At 38.2% G+C, this 21,193-nt stretch overlaps 1 protein-coding gene across 19 annotated transcripts in view; it reads right to left on the bottom strand.

Annotated features, from left to right (window-relative positions):
* ARPP21 (cAMP regulated phosphoprotein 21) overlaps positions 1-21,193 on the bottom strand; it is a 152,709-nt gene that overhangs the window by 117,069 nt on the left and 14,447 nt on the right. The window contains exon 2 of one of the 19 annotated variants that reach the window (XM_084511653.1): positions 13,371-13,512. The exons of 17 other annotated variants lie outside the window; for them this stretch is intronic. The gene's annotated coding sequence lies outside the window, so the exon portion shown is untranslated. Of the gene's footprint in view, positions 1-142; positions 166-13,370; positions 13,513-21,193 lie in introns of those variants that run through there. One more of the 19 variants, XM_084511657.1, reaches the window with a different exon arrangement.

Raw genomic sequence — 21,193 nt, forward strand, 5'->3', positions numbered from 1 at the left:
AAAAAGTGGGAAAATAAGCTTACAGCGTGCAGCTACCATTTTTCAAACCTGCAATGCAGGTTTGTTCGGATGATTTTAGAAATTCCTTCAGAATTATCTTCTGAGGGTGAGAAAAAAAGGCAGGAAGAATTAAGACATATACCTGTCAGAGTCAAGCCTTTGCCTTCTCTTAATATAAATTTCCTCCTCCTTCATTAGGCAACTTACAAGTGATGACTAACCCTTTACATACTACAATACGTAAAACTACATTTCTGGTTGTTTGGGTGATTTTCCAAAGAGACTCAGATTTCTACAAAATGCTTCAGGGAGTATATAAATAGCAAAAAGGCATCATAGCCATCAAAAGGCAAAATAGGCATTAAGTGAGAGATTTTAATGGAAAATACATTTCTATTTTTTGCATGTTTCCAGGATATCTAGTTATTCAGCGATGAATGCACTTTTTGCTATTGTCAGTCCTGCAGCGACAGCACTGCCATGGAGAAACATACTGGATTATTCTCTTTCTTGCACATCAACAGAAATGTCAGTGCTGATTTGACTGTCAAACCTTCAGCACCAAAGTGACACAAGAGGCTGAGCACATGCACTTGGGGTTTTGATCCTCAGGTAGAAACAGCAAAGCTTGTTGCTAGGCAAAAAGCACGTTCCTCGTTTGCAAGTGAGACAAATGTTATAGAGGTCTTGGATCTTTGAAGTGGTCTACAGAAGCTTGTGACAAAATTTGAGCCTCTAATTCCTTAAAGCAATCTGAGCACTACACACAGCACTGGAACAAAACACAGGTGCACACGAAGCTTTTTTGTAGACCCTCTTGAACACAAATGATATCTTCAGTTAGCAAAGAATTTATGAATGCCAGCTGATCAGAATATGTTGCAGGATGAAAATGCTATTTCTTCTTAAACGGTTTTCTTTATCAATAGGATTTTCATTTCAGAAGCTGAGGATGCTACCAAGCTGGAGCAGATACTGCCAAGGCTCAGAGGCAAAAGGACAAAGAAGGAGCATACATTCATACAACACATGCCATGTGGATTCCAAAAACAAAACAAAACAAAACAAACAAAAAAAAAAACAACCCACTAAATTCAATGCAGGAGTTTAGAAACTATACCCAGAAGGTGAGCTGTCAAAAAAAAAAAAAAAAAAAAAAAAAGCACAGAATAGAACAACAAGCAAAAGCATTAGAAAGCCCTTCTCAATGAACATCTGATCACTGATTATCAACTGAAATTAAACAGAGGCTTCTAACAAAACCCTAAAAGCCCACCATAGGAAAGGAAGCCATTCCTGTATTAAGTACCAGGAAATATTTTCATGGTCTCAAAGGTATTGCATGCTTCTGTTACTAAAAGAGGAATTTTGAGATTCTTATGTATATATACATATACATAATATGAATAAATATCGTCATGTCCTAGTTCAGAAGAGAAGATGAGCAGGTTTTAAGCCTAGTTTACTAGCCTGAGTTTACCTAGGAGCAGGCAGCAGCTGCACACTGCCTGAGCGACAGCCAAGTTTCTTCTCCAAATAAAGCTGCCATGGCTGAGGTAGGCAGCACCTACATGTCAGGATTCTCCTCATCCCTCCTCGTGGTGGTTCTCCATTCACATGTATGGCTCAGAGGTACAAGCCAATACACTGAAATTATTGCAGTGGGAGAATTCAGAGTGCACTTCTGATCTCTGAATCTACACAGAGAATCCTCTTTGCCACTGGAAACAGATGTCAGATGATTTCCACCACACAACTTAGTGACTACAAACTGACTACAACATTACCTTAAAATCATCTGTACACACAGCCCTCGATGTTGCCAAACTTTTGTGGTTTAAAGCATAAACTTGCTGCTATTTGACCTATACTTAAAAGTTTCAGTTTCCAGCATCAAGCAATTCTAAGGCAATCTCAGGTTTAAAACTGAAAACAAAAGCTTCAAGTCTTTGTGGTAGCTTCAAAGAAAAGCTTTAGAATATAAACCCTATTAAAAAAAAAAAAAAAAAGCAAATAAAACAAAATCCTATAGTTTTTAGTTTTGTACACACTACTACTCAGTTATCGGTCCTAGTCCTCTGAATCTACATCATTTGACCTGCAGTACAGAGTGCTCCTTCCTGTTTTCTCAGATGTATGTATTTGTGAGCTATCCATTTAACCTTAAAAACAAACGAACAAAAAACAAACAAACAACAACAAAAAAAAAAAAAAAACAAACACAAGGACAAAGAGTATTTATAGTAGAAATGTTTGAAGCCTGATTTCCCACCTCCTCATTTTCACTTTGTCTCAACTCCATCATCACCACAAAAACTGATGCAGTGACTGCCTACATTTTCTGTTCCCACATGCTACAGACCTTTGTGGATAAAAGGTGATTTAAACTTATTTATTGTTGGCATTTTAACACAGACTGTCAGATAGTACAGGCTTTATACACACACACACACCCCACCAGGATTGGCAGAAAAAACGAGCATCTCTGTAACAGTGCTGAGGCCGCTGACCCACACTAAGAAGTTCAGCAAACAGCCCTCAGTGGTAACAATGGTCAAAGTTAATGTAAATGGGATGAACTGAGCTATTTTGGATCAGACTTCGGATCCTGAGACACCCAATTCTCTTTTAGAAAGAAAACAGGAGAATAGCAGATACGAGGAACAGCATCCCAGGTGAAGCTTCTGTCTTCGGATGCATAAAGGCTAGCATTAACTTTCCTCCCAACCTGCACATGAAATCCAGTATTTACAAGTTACAGCAGGGATGAGAACAGTCTAATAATCAAAAAAAGAAGTGATTTTTTGTGATTTCTACCTGATTCTGTATTTCAAAGATCCTCTTGCTCCTAATGTCACCAATATTTTCCACTTTAATCCCCTGTCAGAAGACCTCACGTCAATCTCACCATCTTCAGTCAAGTAATAATGACCATGTTCCCCCTAGCTTGTTATATTTCTACAAAGCTAGAAAGTCTGACCAGGAAAATAAATACACACAGCCTACAGGAAAAACCTGTTTTCATGCATAATAAAAGACTTCAAAAAAGAAAAAAAAAATACCCACACATTTTTCTGTCATGATGACCATTTGAAGTTTTCCAGGATCAGCATGAAAAGATGCTTTGATTGAACTGGCTCATAAATGTCAATCATATAAGTTTGTCAGAAGCTGAGTAACACAAACTTTTAACAAGATAACCAAATGTACCAGTCAGCACCCCTGGAATGAGTTGTACGCTTTAGTCCAGCATTCAACATAGAGTCATGCATGTCAAACACATGCCAATTTGTATCTCATTCCCAGACATAATCCTGACAAATTTCCCTAAAACCAAAATCATTCAACTAACTGGTCAGGTTCTCAGTTGGCAGAAAGCAATACAGCTCTCGTGACTCCAAACACAGACAACATGGTTCCCAACCAAGTCACCTGTCACTGCACAAAAGCTCTCTTTCTCAAATTCTATGAGTCCAATAACCCATATAGGAAAATACACAATTCAAATGGAAAAGGGGACCAAAACTCCACAATTATCAGGTCTTTTTCTTGCCTATCAAAGGCAATCATAACACAAAAGTCCTCTTTATAGACTGATGAACTTTATTTCAAGGTTAAGAGGGGGACTACAGAGGACACTGTAGTAATCTGTCAGGATGTTCAAGAACCTCGCTGCCTTAGCAGGACACCCTTCTCCACTCCCCAGCTGTATACAAATCTTTTGTACGTTTTTCTTCTTGTACCAATACAGGTTCTTTATTTAAAATTGCTTTTCTGATTTCTTGGTATTTTTCTTGTGCTGTGGGAAATAACTGTAAATCACCTCATTCACTGCTGTTGGGCTTAAAAAAGCCAACTCCTTTTAATTGGCATATAAACAGGTATACACCATTTCCATTATTACCTACATCTACTGTGACTTCTACCAATTGACAGTCTACTTCAGCCATTCCTTACACCTCTCTCCTACTCTTCCTCCACCAGGACTGCATTCTGCTTTGTGCAGGCAGAACTCCTTCACGCCCTGCAGCATAGCACTGAACACACTAGAGGAGCTCCTTTTCCACAAATACTAAAAACAGTTTCAGACAGCGATTATCATAAGCAATTGCAGACAAGGAATGAATACTTATGGTTTCAATATGAAATGCTGATCAACAGCACAGCAGAAGTTACTGACTTCAGTCAGAGCTACTGCAGAGTCCAGGAGCTGTAACAGAGAGACTACAGGTATCCGGCATGTTCTAGGGGAGAAAATTCAAGCTGTTTGTGGTAAACTGGGATTGCTGTTATAACAAGATCTGAAAGAATATACAGCTTAGTTTTATTTATTTTAAAAAATATATACATTTTAATTTAATGCAGAAGTTCTTAAAACCTGTTTTGGTTCTGCAAGTCAAGCTGTGCTTCTTGTACCTTCAATACTTTCTCTATTTATTTTTTTAATCCATGCATTAAATCCAGTTTGCCTTACACACAGTAAACTAAAAGCTTAGCTTTACTTATTCCTTTATTCAATTCTCCCTAAAGCCTAAAAACAAATGTTCTCTGAGATCCCCAATCTATGTTAGCACACATCTTAAGACAGGTACTGATATCACATTATGTTTTTAGCAACGCAAGTACAATTAAAAAAATCAAGCAAAGCTACAAAAATGAAGCAGGTTCAGGTATGCTTTACTGGCATGGTAAGGGTTAGCAAGAGGAAAAAATCCTCTCCAAAAGCAGTTACAATTGTAACAAGAGAAAAGGCAAAAGCCCTGGTTTACAAAAGCAGCAGTGCCAGTTCCTAGAGTGGATTTGTAGCTTTTGCTGCTGACAACATCTTGCCAGAAATCCTGTGGTTTCTGCATTATGTTTGACTTTTCCAGTAGGTAATTCCAAACTCCATGTGATACTGTGAACAAAAGAAAAGGCAGAAAAAGCATTTGGATGTCTATTTGTGTTTTTCTGGGAAGAAATTACAACATACTTATGAGAAAGAGAGCTAAGTAGTTTTGTTGAAAATGTATCTGGCCACCCCAAATATACCCATCCAGAAAGCTTCATGACACATAAACTAATAAAAGAGCAATGAATACACAGCAGAAATCAAACTTTCAAGCCAATGTCTCCAAAGAATATGTCCTATTAAATTCCAAGTAGAAAAGTACATATTTTATCAAAAAGTACATTCAAAACAAAAATCAGAAAAAGTAACATTTTTTGAGTACTTTAAATCTTGTTATACAGATTGAAGTCTCCACAAGTTTGAATACAATAATAAAAAAAAACCTCTATAATATCCAAAATTGTATTTACCTGCTGTGAGACAATCTGTCTTACTTGGCACTAGAAACCAGTAACTACATCAATAATCTAAAAATACTGAGGTTTAAATTACAGAATAGAAGTACAGGACAGAAATTCTACAGTCCATAATATATTCTATTTCCATGGCAGAATGGCTGCATCGTCTCTCTCCACTCCCCCTACAGCCCCCCAGCCCATTGCTGTGCTATGTATCAGAGAAGAACAGCAATCTGATTATAAAGCAGAACACTGAAATGAGAGAATGGAATATATATTAGTAAAGGTTAAAGAACAAAACCAGAGGTACTCTCACTGAAATTTTAACTCATTTTATGAACAGTTTCAATTTCAATATGTAACAATCAGGTGATGCTTTATAAATTTAATTAGTACAGCACCCAATGCCAGATAGAAATCAAAATGCATTACACGCATCCTTCATAGACCAATGCAATTAGTAGTATTTGTGTTTTCTTTTTCAAAAAAGAAAATGCCAAAGAGAATGTTCCACAAACTACGTCAATTTGCTGGATGGGATAGGGATTAAAAATTTGCTGAAGCACTCAACCACATAATCCAGTAATTTTTTTTTTTCCTCTCAACGTTAAAAAAACAAAACATCTGTGAATGGAATACTGTTCGCCAATTTAAGTGTATTTTGAGTCTAGCATGACCTCCCCCTTGCAAGAACTGAAGCCAGAAGACAAGAACTTTTGCAGAAGACAAAATCTGTTTGGCCAATTTTTCTTAATATATAATGCTATGCTTTTGAGCCTCAGGATTTATTCTGATATCTTCAAGATATCCAAAGACTGATGAAACATGACACAATTATGAGAAAGGGCAAGTCAATAATCACTCTGCTACTGTAAGCCTGGTTCTGAGGAACTGTGAGCCTTCTTGCAAATCAGCCTCCTTAATAAAAAAGGCCTTACCCTAAGCATGTTTTATCATAACTCATCTAAGTGCAATGGCCGGAATTTATGCCCTTGTCTTTTCTTCTGGCATTAAAAATTATCTGCTTGAGAACTTTCTGCAAAAGACAAAAGAGGTAAAACTATCATCCTACATGTTTTGCTTTATTTATAGTTTGTAGCAAAACCAATCTTCTGATCAAATATTGCTTTAAAACATGTATTTACTGTACTAGTTCAAACTGAAAAGGGAAAGAGGAAAAAATCGCAGTTTCTTACAACAGAATAAAACAAGCAACTATTTCAAATACAGCGTGATAAGTGTCACAATATCTCCAAATTCACAAAATGAAATTTGGTTTATAATTATTAAACAAAAACAAACAAATAGTAAATAGGTTCCATTCCAGTATTTGGTTAAAACACCCAGGGAACTGTTAAAGACAGGTGCTGACTATAAGCATGCTTACAGATATTCCACTTTAAGCAGATATCTACAGGAGCAAGTGTAAATAATCACAAAGAAGCAAGTGTTCTGAAGATTCACTGGACTTACAATAATGCATGACTTTCAGATAAATCTGTATGATAGAATGAAACTTTTCACCCTATTATAGAAATGAAAAAAATTGCAGTATAAAATACCAAGCATTTTCTTACTGTAAGAAATATTTCAATAAAATGAGCAACTACCCAACAGTATGAAAATTATGGCAATATCTGAAAACCTAAGGGAGGACTTGAAAAAATAATTTAACAATGAATACATTTGAAATTAGCTTCAGCTTCCTCTAGAAGTTACTTATTTTCCAAAATATTTCCAATAGAAAGAGGTTTCATTATTAAGCAATGTTCTCTAAATTCTCCTTAAAATAGAAAAAAAAAAAAATCAAGCTGACATTTCAAGAATTCTTTTTTGCTGAAAAGGAATGGCAAAGCTGCATATTTTTTTCCTTTTGCTATTACCTAGTATTCTATGTTGTGTACCTGATCAGTCACAGGCTTTACAAATCAGCATTGACTTTTAAACACATGTGCAATATATACAGAACGACCAGACAAGTGTCTTATTCTTCCCTTAAACTGCAAGAGAAAAAAAAAGTTACTTAATAAAACCATTGAATTAAAAAAAAAAAAAAAAAAAAAAAAAAAAAAAAAAAAAAAGGAATGTAGCAGCAAGCTCAATGCTTTAATTTACTTTCAGGTAGGACGATAGCCGCCATGAGTCAGAACACCTGAAGGCACAGTCTAAGATGGACTCTAAAAAAAAATATATAGTTAACTGACTTGTATTTAGGAAACATCCATGATTTACAAAGGACCAAGAACAAGCCCACCAACAACTCATGTAACTGCACCACACAGGCCAATGTACCACAGGCTCAACCAAACACCACAAGTGAAATTTATTTCAAGTTAAAAATCATGCCAGAAAAGCCCTGATCCTCAGAAAGTCATCCATGAATGGAGATATGAAGCCACCTCACACTTATGATCTCGGCAAGTGTTATGCCTAAGGAACATTTTGTTGTTGTTGTTGTTTGTTTTTTACATCAGTGGACAACTAAAGAGACAACATACCAAGGACCAGCCATTTCTCTTCTTTCTACCCCCCTTTTGAATTTTGGTTCTCATGAAGAGAGCTGTTGACTTGCACAAGCAGCTCATAGAAAATAAGCATGCAACCTGAGATCTCCCTGAAAGTATATGATCACAAAAGCATTTGCTTTTATTGACAACTTCACCTTGGACTATAAGCAAGGAGTCTTGAAGTTGTGGCTGTCATAGTTAATATATCATGATACATTCTTCCAACACCAATCCAAGATTATCAGCAGTTGCAAATACAGCACCTCTGAAATGAAAGGCTGCAGCTGCTTTTCAAGTATTCCAGGCATGATCTTGAAGTCTAATTTGTGATTTTAACATTACAAAATTAAATGGATTGCATCTTTTCTGATGAGGGGAATATTTTTAATCCGTGTTTACCCAGCATCCTCCACAGCAAATTTTGAAAGGAGCTGCTTAGAACTACCATAATACAGTGAACAAATCCACCAGCCAGTATGAGACAATAATGCAATACGTACATTTAGGGACAAAACCAAATCTCTTAAAACTGTAACAGTTATATCAACATCCTGTTATCAATGCTGAACTGCATTTTCTCAAAATGTAGGATAACAAAGACTCTTAAGCACTCATTAATGTCCAAGGAAATATGGACACTTAAGTACTTTAGACCCTTATGGAAATCCCAGCTTCTAGTCAAAGATACAGCAAAACAAGATTTCTACACCTCAGTTTCAATAACAGCAAACTGAACAAAATCATTTCAAATAGAATACCCTGCTGATGATTACAAATTGCCATGTTGCTCCATGCAAATTTTTCCCAATTTCAACAGGAGTCCTAGAAAGATGATGACAGCAGAAAGCATGATGAACAAAGTAACACTGACTGCGTAGCTATCTTCTTCAACTGAGCAGAAATAATCAGACCCTCACAGGACCAGTTTCAGGTCAATCTTCCAGAGTGTGTAAGCTACTTCATATGACTAACTAAAACACTCAAACATTGGAGAGCCAAACTGAACAGGATAAAGTCAAGATGAGACTGGAAGCAAGCTAAAAGCTGACAGCCTAGGAATCCCACCACTGGACTGGAGGGACCAAGGCTTGCTGTGCCGCCAGGGCAAGTTGGTGATGTTAGCTTCAGTAGACATTGTGGGTTTACTTCCTCACTCTTCTAAGTTTTAATAATCTCCTGACATCTACATGGTGTAATCTTGACACAGGAACTGTACTGCGGGACAAGGACCAAAAGCTGCCTAGATTGCAAAATGGTCCCATAATTTCTGGTTAACAAAATAAAAATATAATTTAAGCATTCCTTTGCTTGTATCTGTAAGACAAGCAAGCAGTATTTCAATCTGGTTTTCAAAAAATAAATAAATAATTATCAGAGATCATTTGGAATTTACTGAGACATAACAGGGTCATAATGGGAGCTTAGAGTTTTCATCTCATTGTATGCATAAATAACTATTTCTTCTTGTATCAGTTTCTATTGCAAAAACGGTAAGTGAAGGAGAAGAACTGGTTGCAATGCAGAGTTCACAGGGATACTAAGATGGCATTCATGACTTGATTTTTATCACCATCAGGCACAAATAAATCTATATGCAGAAGAAAAAATACATTAATGTTGGATTTCAAGAGAGATTTTAAGCACACAGAAGTCAAGATTTTCAAAGTGATGATTCCCACAGCATAAACAATGTGCTATAAGAAATACTATGCACTGGTATATTCTATGTTTTATGTCTTAATACATATGTGCAATTTAGCTTAGTTATGATTGTTGGAGGAACCATAAGCAGCCATCCCAACAATTTCATTCTCAACTAGTACTAATGGAGTTTTGGTACATAATCTCCTTGTTTGTTTCAAAAATAAGGGAAGAGAAGAAAGGAAAACTTACAGGAAATAGGGCAAGAAAAGGAAGAAATACTATTATCTATATGTTCTAATTATCTAGGTCACTTCTATATGTTCTAATTACCTAGGTGTACAGTACTCTTGATATTTAAAAAAAAAAAAAAAAAAAAGAGAGAAAAAGAAAAAAGCTAAAAGCACCAAGTATTAGGAATACCAGTACTTTACTAATACACTTTTAACATACCTTGCAGGTAAATCTACTATCCCTTTTATACACTACTTTGCTACCGCAAGTTTAATGTGCTACACCTTCTCAGTTGTATCCCCTTTGTGTTCTCAGTATGAATGCAGCCAGCCAAGAACAGACCTGAATTTAAATCAACTTAAAGGCCTTCCATTTTCCACTAACAGGTCATAAGATCTTCTGTGGCAGAAGATAAACTTTTCAGTGTGCAGTAATATGATTCCAGAAATAACACTAAGGGCCAATTAGTTTTGAAGAAGGACAAATTCAAGCTACAGAGAAAAAACATTCCCTCTTTGCTTATCCCCAGGAGACAGGCATGAGGTCTATATCCTAACCCATTCTCACAAACCACATGAAAAGGCATTATCATACAAGTCTTACAGCATTTGCTGCTATATGTTGTTTATTCAGTGTGTATGAATATTACTTTCCTAGCACCTTTTCATCTTCACAATATAGACAAAGCCTGTGAGACTGCACAATCAGTTAAATCAGTGGGACCTGACCAACTGTTTAAGTACCATGACAAATGTGAACATGAATTATTATGATTTGGAGATTATTCTGTGGGTTGGGGAGAGAAAGAGAGGTGAGGGAGGAATAAAAGACCATCTCTCACTCAAAGAATTTACTTTTCACAGATTTCCCCCCCCCTTGTTTCTAACACATTTTCACATATAGAAATTGTGAAAGAGGAAAATTCTAGCCTTCCTTTGACTGTTTTCTCCTCCAAAAAAATAAAAAAAAATAAAAATCCAGACACACTATTGCTTTCTGAATCTTTGCATTTCAAAACCTCAAAAGCTAGGAAACACCTGATTATCGCCAAGAAGTATCTTTGAAGAACAAGGGATAAGCAGTTCACTGCACTTTTTCATGTCTTTTCTTCATCTTACTTTTCCTAATCCTTATCCACATTATTCCCATCTTAAATCCAGACAAGTTTTATGGTATCTCTAGTCTTTAAATATCTTTAAATATATTTAAATAGAAGATTTAAAAGTAAAGGGTGTGAGACTTGTTACATTTGTATATGACTGTGCCTAATGACAGGTGCAAAGGCTGGCAAACAACCACTGGCATGTTCAGTTATGCCTAATATTATGTTTTCTGTTGCTCAATCAAAGGTTGGAATTTGAAAGGCTAATGGCCTCCTAAAAAGTATCATCTGATAGAACTGTCAGGTTCAACAATGGGTCTTTTGACTGTCTTGTAAACCTTCATTCTGGGAAACATTTACAGACCTCACAAAATCAAAATATCAACACACCGACAGAGAAAAAAAAAAAACCAACAACCAACCAACAACTAACTAACCTGCCTCCAGAGTCCATACTACTGGCTTGGCATCTCAGAATAAAACAAGGCTGGACATGGGAGTGCCAACTGAATGAAACCTCTTCTCACCATAACAGTCTACTAAAAACAGCATCTCTCAAATATACTTGCTTTGACCAATGAAACTTCTACTGTCAGAAAACCAACATAAACCCAGAATGTTTACATACCCATTCACAAACATTTACAGAATCAAGTTTCTTTCACTGAAAAGAGCATGTCACCAATTTAAGGAAAAACAAACAAAAAACAAAACCAACCAAACAAAAAAGCAACACAGAAATGATAACCATGGCAGAAGCTGGGCATCTGTTTCCTTCCAACTGTGGTTTTAGAAGCAACAGCGAAGGAAAGCCCAGCACTTGCAAGCACGCTGTCTACCGCACATGATCCTAGTCCATGCAGTTTGAAGCTGGTGAGACCAGTGGGTCAAAATGAAAAAATGTCAAGCTTATCAGGAGGAGAAAACCTGAAGATTGCCTGTCTACACAGCAATCCTGATTCAGTCCATATTGCATATTTGGGTTAGAAACTGGCTGGATAGCCTGGCCCAAAGAGTCATGGTGAATGGAGCCAAGTCCAGTTGGAGGCCAGTCACTAGTGGCGTCTCCCAGGGCTCGGTGCTGGGGCCGGTCCTCTTTAATATCTTCATCGATGATCTGGACGAGGGCATCGAATGCACCCTCAGTAAGTTTGCAGATGACACCAAGTTAGGTGCGTGTGTCGATCTGCTTGAGGGTAGGAAAGCTCTGCAGGAGGATCTGGATAGGCTGCACCGATGGGCTGAGGTCAACTGCATGAAGTTCAATAAGGCCAAGTGCCGGGTCCTGCACCTGGGGCGCAATAACCCCAAGCAGAGCTACAGGCTGGGAGAGGAATGGTTGGAGAGCTGCCAGGCAGAGAAGGACCTGGGAGTGATGGTGGATAGTCGGCTGAATATGAGCCAGCAGTGTGCTCAGGTGGCCAAGAAGGCCAACAGCATCCTGGCTTGTATCAGGAACAGTGTGGCCAGCAGGGCTAGGGAGGTGATCGTCCCCCTGTACTCAGCTCTGGTGAGGCCGCACCTCGAGTACTGTGTTCAGTTTTGGGCCCCTCGCTACAAGAAGGACATGGAGGTGCTTGAGCAGGTGCAGAGAAGGGCGACAAAGCTGGTGAGGGGCCTGGAGAACAAGTCCTACGAGGAGCGGCTGAGGGAGCTGGGCTTGTTCAGCCTGGAGAAGAGGAGGCTCAGGGGCGACCTTATCGCTCTCTATAGGTACCTCAAGGGAGGCTGTAGCGAGGTGGGGGTTGGCCTGTTCTCCCACGTGCCTGGTGACAGGACGAGGGGGAATGGGCTTAAGTTGAGCCAGGGGAGTTTTAGGTTAGATGTTAGGAAGAACTTCTTTACTGAAAGGGTTGTGAGGCATTGGAACAGGCTGCCCAGGGAAGTGGTGGAGTCACCATCCCTGGAAGTCTTCAAAAGACGTTTAGATGTAGAGCTTAGGGCTATGGTTTAGTGGGAACTGTTAGCGTTAGGTCAGAGGTTGGACTCAATGATCTTGAGGTCTCTTCCAACCTAGAAATTCTGTGATTCTGTGATTCTGTGCACTTACAATTCATATCACCAACTACTGCCTGGTTCTCAACTATTTCATCCTCTAGCAAAATAATGCATCTCTCATGTATTATGATCAGAGCATGACAGAAACATAAGTATTCCGGAGGCTCTGTTAATCTTTCATACTTGGCACATCCTAAAAAAGAAGCATACAGCATTTCAGTACCTTACATATGTTTAAATAGGACAAGTTTGTTTACAGCTTAAACAGCTGCCTAAATATTATCATGTTCTAGGATAGATAGAGCTAAGATTATCAGCAATACTGGGCAGCAAGTATACTACGCAAAACTTAAATAATTATTTCAGACTGATTACACTATAAGCTGTATTTTTTTTCATATTATCCTTTGCTTCAGAGGGGAAAAGTACAAAAGGAAAGAAAAAGTAAAATAATTTTCAAAGGTGTCCTTATTCCTGTAACTTTCCCCAAATCACTAACTACTTTAAGTTCAACGCTGTTATAATAAAGGCATCAGTTTGAAGACATGCAATCAGTGAGAAATGCTTTCCTGCTCATTGTTCAAAAGAATGTGACTTACCTTAATAAAAATAAAATGCTACAAATGCATCTGCCTCCCATGCTGTTTGGCTGCATGAATATGAATTTCTGCTGCTCTTTCTTCATCTGCCTCCCACCTATGTTTGTTCAATGCAATGGACCCTTTTTTCCAGTGTATGGGACTGTAAAAGGAAGAGTTTAATAAACCTTTGATCTTGGCTGCAAAGTCTAGGCACAACTGTAAAAAATGACTCTTCCACATAGTCAATTAGAGAGGCTAGAATCAGTCTTCTAAAACAATTTAAGGCTTTCCCACTCCTCAAAGGACTTGTCTACAAAAACTACTGAAGAATAAAGCCTCAGACTGAACAGACATAATGAAAGCAGGCAGTTTTTATATTTTTGGTGAAAACCACTACTGGCAATATAACAACTAATAGGCTACAGAAGGACAAAACACTTGGCTGTCCAAGCATCACTCATGCAGCATTGAGAGATAGGTTGCAAACCACTGGCAGCGCACGTACCACTGCTCTAAAAGACCTCCTCTACAGGCTATCCCTTCCTTTTCTCTCATCATCAGATGCCTTATTGTTATCCTCTGTGCTATACGAAAGGTCTCTCAAGCCTTTAACTTCTGGATAGTCATTTTCTTTGGGTTGCCAAAAGTTCAAATGCAATAGGATTGGAGCAAACTTTTTCAATTTCAGTGGAAGTAATTTTCTCAGTATGTGAACATTTAATATCTTGTAACAATTGATTCAGATATCAGACTGCACTGACTCCTTGCCACAGCAGAATTAGCAGTATTGCAACTGAACTGAAGTTGGGATTGGCAATGCTACTGCTCCAACCTTCCACACCATAACCACATGTGGCTTCTAGCTGTAATTCCATCCAAGTACTATACTCCCTATTAGGGGCCTCTAAATCAGCTTACCTTCTTCTATACTGAAAATACACTTTCTTCTACAGCACTCAAAGCTCACGCAGTCTGTGTAAGCAACCTGACAATACTGTGGATATAATCTAACTAAAAACATGGCAAAGCATTTAAATGACTTTTTCAAATTCTCCAGAAGTGAAAACATCCATATAATTTTCTTTTAAAATCACTTCTTCACTTTTTATAATCTCTTATGAAAAAGGTTTGTTGACATAATTTGTTAAATATTTGTATTAATCCAGGTATGTGAACCAGTATCATACAAGAAAGACCTTCGCATACCTAGCTGGAATCTCTGGCAACTCAGGGTGGTGGGAGAACAAAGGAAAAAGCAAAAAACAAGAATTACATACTACTATAGAGCCTGAGGTCTGAAGGGGTAATTTAAGTATGTTAAATTTATTTCTGTTTCAAGAGACACAACATAAAACTTATTTCAATGGTCTTTAGTTCCTCTGCCAAACACTTCTTTGAGAACGGTCCAAACTAAAAATTACCTCCCAGGAGAATACCTCAGATTGGAGCTTTTTTTGCATTGATTCTGGGCTTGCTCCTATACTATAGATTATTGGTTCCAGATGTCAATCAGAGATGGTAAAAAGCTTTACAACGGCTACAGTTTTGTTTTCTTGGTACATTCAGTTCCTATAGAATCCCCTGGAGGAATCAGCTGTCTTTTCATCCGTAGACTGTCTCTCGGGAAACATCTTTTTGAAAAAGTCTGATCCCAAGGATATACCATAAGACTTGCTCTTGTAAGAGCAGTAAGACTCTCCCCTGAAACGCTTTCTTTAAAGATTTCATTCACTTCTTAGTGTCTGTACTTGGTTAAATCACTGAATATTTATGTGATACTTCAGAGCCTTTGACTGGCCATCTTTAAAAAATAAATAAATAAATAAAAATAAGCCAAATGGTTTTGTTTTGTTTTTAAGAATGGAGATATTAGAATAACTAAACATTTTTCCCCCAGACACGATATTATACATATACGTAATTGGTTGATGCATGTGGTTTTTAAGAACCCCAGAGGCCATTAGTTTACTTGCTTAAATTTAGCCTAATCTGTTTTATGTCTTCACTCTACCTTAGCTCTATTTTACAGCTCACAGCCACAATGAATGCAAAAATTTAGTTGTAGTCTATGATGTGCGTTTATATGAAAATAAAACCTGGGCATGAGTGAAACAAAGCAATAGTATCACCAAACAAGGACTGCAGAGATATCTGCAATTAAAGGGTTCTGGAGAAGCCACAGTCAGCTGAGTGTCAACCTACTGCGGACAAATGAGTAGTGACACGCTGTAACTGACGCACTCCCATAATCAACACTATAAGATTCACAGCTGCTTTAGCAGACCATAGGTAAGTTTTCTGCAACATTAAGTCCTAACAAAACATACATGCAGACTAAATAGCGACATACATGAGAGACAATTTAGGCTTCTGCCTCACTCTACATACAAAGTTACCAAATGCAAGTGTCCTACTTGTTCATACAGCAGATATACATTCTCATCAGACATTCAAAAACACAAGGCAACAGTCCACAACTCAATCCATGCCTCTTCACAGTAGGGAAACACCGTCTTTTGGCTCTACTGCCTGATATAAAAAGTTTCCATCTGACCTTTCAAAAACTTAGTTAATGCTAAATACGTTAATGTTTTACTGCTGCCCCAGGCTTATTTTATTACTAAATCTGGACTTCATGCCACTAGCGATCTGTTTTGTGCAACATTTTAAATACATTACACATTTTCAACCATATAAGAAGCCATTACAAAACCAAACCAAGGACTTTGCACCAGGAAAGCCACTCTTGTGTGCAGAGGGAAGACACATAGGCACTGGGGTGCTACTGCCTGATTCACAGCGGTGCAGCACATGGGTAATGTAAGGTATCAAAAATATCATCAAATTCAAAGAATTCAGAGAAACAGGATGTTACTGAAAAGAAGAGGAGACTGGCTGGAGCTAGCTCTAGCAAGTGGGAAACAGTAACATTTCCAATCATAACAGAAAACTTGGTGACCAGGAAAAGCACCAGAGCAGCAGGAAAAGAAAAAAGATTACTCCTGTTTTAAATTAAACTCTGCTTTTATGTGAAAAACAAGATGGGAAAAGCAATCAGAACAATTCTCCCACATCCATGACTGGTACAACCTTGCATAAACAAGAAAACAGGGAACGTGCAAACAGAAACAATGGAGGGTACCTGTTGCTGCACAACTGTCAGAACAACTACCCAAGATGAACTTACAGCAGTAATTCAAAGACTTTAAAAAAAAAAAATGCTTAAAATTAGAATCATAGAATATCCCGAGTTGGAAGGGACCCATAAGGATCATCAAGTCCAACTCCTGGCACCACACAGGTCTACCCAAAAGTTTAGACCATGTGACTAAGTGCACAGTCCAATCGCTTCTTAAATTCAGACAGGCTTGGTGCAGTGACTACCTCACTGGGGAGCCTGTTCCAGTGTGCAACCACCCTCTCAGTGAAGAACCTCTTCCTGATGTCCAGCCTAAACTTCCCCTGCCTCAGCTTAACACTGTTCCCACAGGTCCTATCACTGGTGTTTACAGAGAATAGTTCACCTGCCTCTCCACTCCCCCTCATGAGGAAGTTGTAGACTGCAATGAGGTCCCCCTTCAGCCTCCTCTTCTCCAGGCTGAACAGGCCAAGTGACCTCAGCTGCTCCTCATATGTCTTCCCTTCTATAGGCCCTTCACCATCTTCATTGCCCTCCTCTGGACACTCTCCAACAGTTTAATGTCCTTCTTGTACTGTGGTGCCCAGATCTGAACACAGTACTCAAGGTGAGGGAGCACCAGCACAGAGTAGAGCAGGACAATCCCTTCCCTCGACTGACTAGCGATGCCATGCTTGATGTATCCCAGGATACAGTTGGCCCTCCTGGCTGCCAGGGCACACTGCTGGCTCATATTCAACTTGCTGTCAACCACAACCCCCAGATCCCTCTGTGCAGGGCTGCTCTCCAGCGTCTCATTGCCCAGTCTGTACGTACAGCCAGGGTTGCCCCATCCCAGGCAGGGGACCCAGCATTTGCTTTTGTTAAACTTCATGCAGTTGGTGATTGCCCAGCTCTCAAATTCGTCCAGATCTCTCTGCAAGGCCTTTCCACCCTCATCCGAGTCCACAACTCCTCCAAGTATGGTGTCGTCAGCAAATTTGCTCAAAACACCTTCTAGTTCTACATGCAAATCATTTATAAAAACATTGAAGAGGACTGGCCCTAAAATGGAGCCTTGAGGGACCCCACTGGTGACCATCTGCCAGCCTGATGTGGCCCCATTTTCCACAACCCTTTGAGCCCTGCCCATCAGCCAATTGCTCACCCATCGTATGATGTTTTTGTTAAGTTGTATGCTGGACATTTTGTCTAGTAGGATCCTATGGGAAACTGTCAAAAGTCTTGCTGAAGTCCAAAAAGACCACATCAGCTGGTTTCCCTTGATCAACTAGATGGGTGATCTTATCATAAAAGGAAATCAAATTTGTTAGGCAGGACCAACCCCCTTGTGAAACCACATTGGCTGGGACCAATAACTGCATTGTCTCCTAGAGACAATAGCTTCAATAACTTCAAGAATCAACTTCTCCATAATCGTACCAGGCACTGACGTGAGACTGACAGGCCTGTAATTACCAGGGCCTTCTTTCTTACCTTTCTTGAAAATTGGCACAACATTTGCTAGCTTCCAGTCTACTGGCATAGAACGGTAATATGAAAACTTCTAAGAACTTTAATTAGGACAAAGCAGAAATACATTTTTATCCAGAACCACTTATAGCTATTTCAGAAGCTGCTGAAATCAGCAGCAAGTCAGTAACACAACAAAGCACTTAACTCATTAGGGAAGCTGCAGAAAGGTGCAAGACCATGTCCAAGGACGAAACTGTGATGCCACAAAAATCGGTGGAAGCTTTAAAGGCAAAAGCCAGAACTTCACGCATATGCCAAGCCCAGGAAACCAGACAATGTTAAAATGTTTTAAGTTGTCTCTATTTGTCAACCACTAAGAAAACCCCATTGAATTAGAACTTTGTTTCTCACTCAAAGTAAGAGACTTGATATATAAATTACAAAACCCAAGCAGAGATGAAAGAGGCAACTAATTTCTTATGTATACCTGCACAATCACTGTAATATCATACATTTTCATGATACAGATTGAAAAGCTGTTTGGGAAAATATTTACACTCTGATAGTCAGAAGAATAAACAAACAATGGAGACATTTTAAATAACATAATTATTTTAGAACCACAGCTTTGTATGGAAAAATAGTATTTTTGAGACACTGAATGGGAACTAGCATAGGGAATTAAAAACAATTATTTTTTGTTGTTTTAAATTAAAGGGGGAATGTCCTTGCATAAACTCTCTACAAAAACTGAAGATTAAAGGCATATAACTCAAACCTATAATAAAACTGGTGATATCTACTTAGCAACCTTATCAAAAACTTCCCCCTTGAACCATTTAGTCCATTAAATGCTGTCCTACGAAACAAAAAATCTACCTACTTCAGTGAAAGCTGCACAACACTTAAAATTGGCATTTGTGAATGTGTTCTATTTAATTGCATGAATCATCAGATTAAAACACATTGTTTAAAAAAAAACTATCCACTATCCTGATCAGGTCTAACCCTGAACTCCTGTTATACGTAACCGCATATATCTATATATAAAGTATAAAATAATCCAGTTGAAAAAAAACTATCACTTTTAAGCTTTGCTTCAGGTGCTAGAATTCTTAAGTTTTAACATGGCTATGACTGTATTTTTAAACATATGTAAACTTTGTTTTTCAAATTCTGTACATCTTGTTCAAGTTCTCTAGCATTATCCTCCTTTAAAACTACCAGAAACACATTATAGCTTGCACTATGGGGGAAAAAAAAAGTGACTAAACAAAGGCAATAATACCTGACACTGACAGCAAAGATAACAGCTGCATCTATTTAGCGAACATCTTCACATTTGATTAAAGGACTACACACAAATAGTAACTACGACCAAGCTAACTTGTGAAAAATACTGTTAACTTGATTGTACCTAAAATTAACACACGAGTGGTCATACTTATATTCCCGTAGTGCCTCTTTATTATAAAACACTCAAAAATGCCATAATCTCTGATTAAGAGGGGAAAATACATTCAGGGAACAAGTACCGAAAATGGGCATTTCCTTCAGGATGAGGACACTGAAGAATACAGAGGTTAAACAAGCAGTGAAGTTGGTCAAAACAAAAATTGAAAGGTTAGAAAAATCCCCTTCCCCAGGTACACAGCCTTAATTCTCCAGTACTTTCCACTCTCCAGTGCCCTCTTTACACACAGAAATATTGGTGGAAGAACACGAACATGTGCATAAAACTGAAAAGCAGCCACTGACAAAGCTAAGTAAACTTAGAAATATTTTTATGACTATTCATCAGAACATAAGGCATGTATGAAATCCAAAAGTTCAGCAGTTTTACCATTAGTGATAAGAATCAGAAAACAAATTTACATGCTTCTTTTGTATGACCCTCTGAAGCATACTGCAATTAACTGTAGCCTCTGTATCAAACCATTTTAGAAACAACAACTAGTACAAGATCATAGGTAAGAAAGTGAAAGACCAATAAAGACATTTATTCATGTAAAATTCTGTCTACAAGATCTGTTTCATTATAAATCTAATTAGACTGAAAGAACGCTTACAAGCAATTTATAATAACGGCTCAGATTTATTTCCTGAAGAAGAGAAATGAACTGAGAAAAAGGCATCATGCAAGACCACACTACAGCACTGACAATAAATACAGGGAAAAACAGGTAGTCATGTCAGCATCTAAGTAGTACTGTGATGGTATTTTAGTTATTTACAACAAATGCAATATTGAAAGCAGAATGCTATCCTTCATATTTCTACACCCCTGATTAGCAGCACCTACACTTCTGAAAGTAGCCTCTTATCTTTCAGTTTCACAGGAGTATTACTTCTCTGGGGTATCCTGAAGAGGCATGGGCACAGCAGCTGCACACTTTATTAAAGGAAGCTGTAGAGCACCAGTGCAAACCAAACAAGGCAATCAATCAGTAAGGATAATCAGTTCAATTTCAGTCTATGACTGCTTTCATTACCTGAGTTAGAATTCACTCCCAGCATGTTCCTAAGTCTGAGAATATTAATTTGTACCATAGGTATAAATAGCATAGGTTTTATCCTCACTGCCTACCACATAGCACAAACACCTACGTAACATACGGACATACATATGGCATCCTTTTCATTGTAGAGCACAAATGATGGTGGAAGTGCATTTTTGTTTGAAAACAATTCTTTTTTTTTTCCCCCCCCTTCCGCTCCTCACTCCCCAATTTAATCCTTGTATCCTTGTTTAAAAAATGTCAGTGATCAAATTTGGTTGGTTGCCTATCTTCCTTCCATGAAGACACCACACTTTTTGAAGCTGAGTGTGAGAAAGGGAAATTCTGTGTAGGAGAATGTTAAGAGGAAAAACATAACATAAAAAAATTGATTAGGGATTGCTATTGCTAGGGTATCTTTCTCCAAGTTACTGTCTCATGGTAGACCATTCCCCTCTTGAAACTGTTTCATGTTGCTCACTCACAATACACCCAAGAAACAGGCTCTGCTTTTTGGAAAAATGCTTTTTCTGGAAAAGCTTTTTTCTTTTTTTTTTTTTTTTTTTGTGTGTGTATGTGACGATATTGGTACGGTATACATACAGGTCTCCAACTGGCACTAGTTGTAGTTATCCTCACCTTTTGCCGAGCGCCTTGTTAAGACGTAAGTATTTAAAAAGCTTCCACAGGAGAAGAATAACCCTACATGATCCAAACAACAACCTCAGACAGGCATTTGGAAGCACTGA

The sequence above is a fragment of the Aythya ferina genome (genome assembly GCF_964211825.1).
Source record: "Aythya ferina genome assembly, chromosome: 2".
In the NCBI taxonomy this organism is placed as follows: Eukaryota; Metazoa; Chordata; class Aves; order Anseriformes; family Anatidae; genus Aythya; species Aythya ferina.